This window comes from Schistosoma mansoni, chromosome 6, assembly GCF_000237925.1.
Source record: "Schistosoma mansoni strain Puerto Rico chromosome 6, complete genome".
Classification (NCBI taxonomy): Eukaryota; Metazoa; Platyhelminthes; class Trematoda; order Strigeidida; family Schistosomatidae; genus Schistosoma; species Schistosoma mansoni.
In genome coordinates this window covers 3,547,543-3,552,287 of record NC_031500.1, presented here as the reverse complement: position 1 = coordinate 3,552,287, position 4,745 = coordinate 3,547,543, and positions in this window count along the sequence as shown.

Genomic DNA, 4,745 nt, shown 5'->3' with positions numbered 1-4,745 from the left:
TCTCTATTCTTAGTGGCTATGTTTCACACCCATAATGTAGAACCAAGAGAACTGCTGAGTAGTAAACTCGTCCTTTGATTGACAGACTAATATCTCACCCACTCCAGTAGGTCCTGGGTTCGAATCTCGCGAGTGCGGGATCGTGGGTGCGCACTGCTGAGGAGTCCCATAATAGGACGAAACGGCCGTCCAGTGCTTCGAGGTTTTCGATAGTGGTCTAGCTTCAATTGACTCATGATTTCAACTTTGAAATATACTTTTTTTTCTTAGTTAATTTTAGGGTTCCATTATTAAAACTTTTTTTTTTGTCATTAGATAGTCCTATTTAATCATTACCCTCTATATACATAATTATTGATTTTTCGACATTAAAACTCATTATGCAAAAAAATTATAATCAAACAAACAAGATATTCAATTCATGTATTAAGTAGCTAGAAGTACGTTAGTACATGAATGTATATGCGTGTGCGTGTGTGTGTGTAATGTATGTGCAAAATTGTATTTTAGTTGCCAATTAACATATTCACTTAGGTTAAAAGATTTTTTTACACACCATATAATGATTACAAGTGGTAATTACAATGATGAGTTGATTAATCAGTTCTAATAGAGAAAGGATTTGATGAATAAATTTGAGTTTTAGTGTATACTAGTTAATTAATAACTAAGATTAGATCTAACCTCTTATGAATGAAAACTTGAATGATAAGAATGTAATGAAAAAAAAAAATCAGTTTTTGATTGAGATCATGAATTGATCAATGTTAGATTACTATTGAAAATACTGGAAACATTGTATGGTCATTTTTGTCCTAGAATGGGACTTCTGAGAAGTGTGTATCCACGATCTCACACACAGGATTCGTACGTGAACTCTTAAACTTCAGACCACTGAACCGATATCCAATGATGTTAATTTCTAACTTCAACCAATACACGAAATTGAGTGACTATCTTCCATTGTCTGAGGTAGATACTGGTCTCTACCTGACATGGATTAACTTCATTGGTCATGGCTTCTCACTAGCACTCCGAGAATTCCCTCTCGAAGCTAATCACTAGTGAGCACATGGTATAGTACATGATACAGTACTAAAACAACTAATAATATTGAAGATCGAAGTATTAGGAATGATTCTTGTTACGATGGTGATTTATTTATTTAAAATGGACCATTATTCTGCTGGTTATTCTTTTTTTCCACTGCTCTGGCACTGACTTAATTACTGACTCATATTCCAAACCTAGGTTTACTGAGTCATTGGAAATATCAAATCCAACCACTTTATCTCCTACATTAATTCTTAGCAGTCGTTTACTTACTGTTTGACTGATATATTTCTCTATTATCCATCCATATTTTTTCTATGTACAATGGACATTGATGGCATCGTTATCTGAACCAATTATTTATGAGTAAAACGCGAAATTAGATTGGTTCAAGAACTTTGTCTTCATTATTCCCATAAGTTTTAGCTAACTTCTAATGAACTTATCTTCACTTGACGCAGAAGCTTTGGAGGATGTAAAAACCTTCACATATCTGCACAGCATCATCGTTGAACACGGTGGATCTGATGCAGATGTGAAGACACGAATCGGCAAAGCAAAAGCAGCATATTTACGAATGAAGAACATCTGGAACTCAAAACAATTGTCAACCAACACCAAGATCAGAATTTTCAATACAAAAGTCTAGACAGTTCTACTGTATGGGGCGGAAATCTGGAAAACTATGAAAGTCACCATCCAGAAGATATAAGTGTTTATTAACAGTTGTCTACGCAAAATACTTCGGATCCGTTGACCAGACACTATCAGCAACAAGCTACTGTGGGAGAGAACAAACCAGATTTCAGTGGAGGAAGAAATCAAGAAGGAGCGCTGGAAGTGGATAGGACACAATTTGAAGAAATCACCCAACTGCGTCACAAGACAAGCCCTCACATGGAATCCTGAAGGCCAAAGGAGAAGAGGAAGACCAAAAAACACAATACGCCGAGAAATGGAGATAGACATGAGAAGAATGAACAAAAATTCGATAGAACCAGAAAGGAAGGCCCAGGACAGAGTGAGTTGGAGAGTGCTAGTCTTTGGCATATGTTCCATTGGGAGTAACAGGCGTAAGTAAGAAGTAAGTAATGAACTGGTCTTGATTGAAATGAAGAGGTGATTTTGACTCATCACTGACCACTGACAATTTTTGTAAAGGAGTCAACCTCGTTGCCAATTAGTTATAACTTTCTTCCGAAAAGCACTTGACTCAATTTAGATCTAAAGGAAGCTATAAAATAGATGTAACTGTACTTTTGAAACTAATTTAAGGCTTGTCATCCAATAACTCTGACAACTTTTTACCAATATTATGTCAGACCCAATCAAGAACGCTTTCCCTACAAACGATAACTTAGATTGATAGTCAGTTATTTCGTTGTGTAGTACTATATCTTGATTTGTAAACAGGGATATATTTTGCTCTGATAATGGAAACCACTTAGCGCTTAGTAACCAGACAAAAACAACAATAAACAGAGTTTAGAAAAAATAACCATTCTCCATAATTTAGGCATCATAAGTGAAGAAAATGTAGCATCAGACTTGTATACAAGATAGATAATAAGAACCATCTGAAATAAGATGAATTACTCAATGCTTCATATAAACTATCGGATGAATATAAAAAAATGCTCAAAATTCTGAATTATGTTTTCCCCAAACGTACAATTGTTTCATTGAGATGACGAACCGATACCAAAGTTTTATGACAACCTGGAAGTATTGGATCACTATTTCATCCTAGTGTGGTGGGTGCTACTGATGTCGATAGATATAAGTAGTCAGTATCATTAATCGAAAATGAAATACCTGGCAGTAGAAGATTAAGAAGATCGAAGAGAAGAGAACAAGAACATAAAACGATTGGTATGAAAACGAAGGAACAACAAAGTCTGAGACATTCACTTCGTATTACTTGTTTGGATCTTCCCATCGATTTTTGTTAGGACTGCATCTGGTCAGTCTCTATTTGGCATATGTGCATACTGTGCGTATTGCCTCGATATACCTTAATTCACAAGCATGGTTAGCAGAGATGGATAGTGGCTAGCAGTGGAATCCACAAAGCGCGTTTCGGCCGAGTGGATAACGCGATGGCGTTTGAAGCGAGGGTACTGGGTTCGAGTCCCAGAGTGAACATCAACTCTGAGATGCAGGTACATCCAGCTGACGAGTCCCAAATAGGACGAAACGCGCGTCCTGGATTCCACTGCTAGCCACTATCCATCTCTGCTAACCAAAGTCTTAGACAGTTGATTGATATTTTGCAAATGAAGTATTTACTGTATAGGGATCCCAGATTGTACTAATTTCGAAATCAAATACATTTGCTTGTCACCGCTTGTGCTCTCGTTCACTACATTTGGTGTCGCTGCCAACTAGGAGGAGGGAAGGGTGCCGTTCCGTGGACCCCGTTGTGGGGCCTAGAGATTGGATGCTGATTGAGGCGGTCTGATGCAGGAAGATAACATCAAATGGAGTGTTCTAGTGGGGAGGCAATCGCTGTAGAGGGTGCTGCCGATGAAAAGGAGAGGCAGGACTATCAGTCAGCTGGAAGGATATCAGATGTAGATGGTTCAGCAGGTCGCTGGAACGCAGGTGTTGAACGTTCCGGGTGCTGGGTTTACGTCAGACTTTGATGCCCCGGCAGATCGAAGGGGCTATGAAGGTCAACGCGCCGCAGACTCGACATTTTGACGGAGAGCGTGGAACAAACTGCAAAACAGAAGTGACACGGAGAACAGAACCACTACAAGAACGACTACTTTAAAGGGGGAACGAATGGGGTATGTACTGTAATGAACAAGAACACGGGCGGGGACAAACGAATGTATTTGACACGAAAATTACAGAATATCTCACTAAAATCTAACAATCATACAGTAAACAGTTCATTTGCAAACTATCAATTAATTGTCTCAATCTTGACTGTTCCTTCTGTAAATATCAGTCCATCTTCTGTGATTTCATTGTTCATGCAATTTCATACCAATTGCATTCCGTTTCGGTTCTTTCCTTATCAATCTTTTAATGAAATACATTCTATGCGTGACCATCACCATATACTACTTATGTGGTTATAAGTAACCCAAACCACAGTACTACTGATGTCAATAGATATAGGTAGTATGTATCATCAATCGAAAGTGAAATACCTAGCAACAGAAGGTTAAGAAGATCGAAGAAAAGAGAACGAGAACAGAGAATGATTTGTATAGAAACGAAGGAACAACAAATTCTGAGACAAACGATTGATATTTTTCAAACGAAGTATTTACTGTAAAGGGATCTCAGATTTAACTAAGAGTTCCTTTTCAGAAGGAGTTTTATGGTGATTTTAGTAATTTTATGGAGTTGAGATCATGATACAATTGAAGCTAGACCACCATGGAAAATCTGGAAGCACTGGATGGCCGTTTTGTCCTATTGTGGGACTCCTTAGCAGTGCACATCCACGATCCCACCTCACGAGATTCGAACCCAGGACCTATCAGTCTCGCGCCAGAGCACTTAACCACTAGACCACTGAGCTGGATGGCATCCAACGGTGTTAATCTCTAACTTTAATCAATCCACGAAATTGAGCAACTATTCACCAATGTCATCAATGAGTTGATATCTTCCTACAGACCTGCTTGAACTCCACTGGTTACTACTTCTCACTAGAACTCCAGGAAATACCTCAT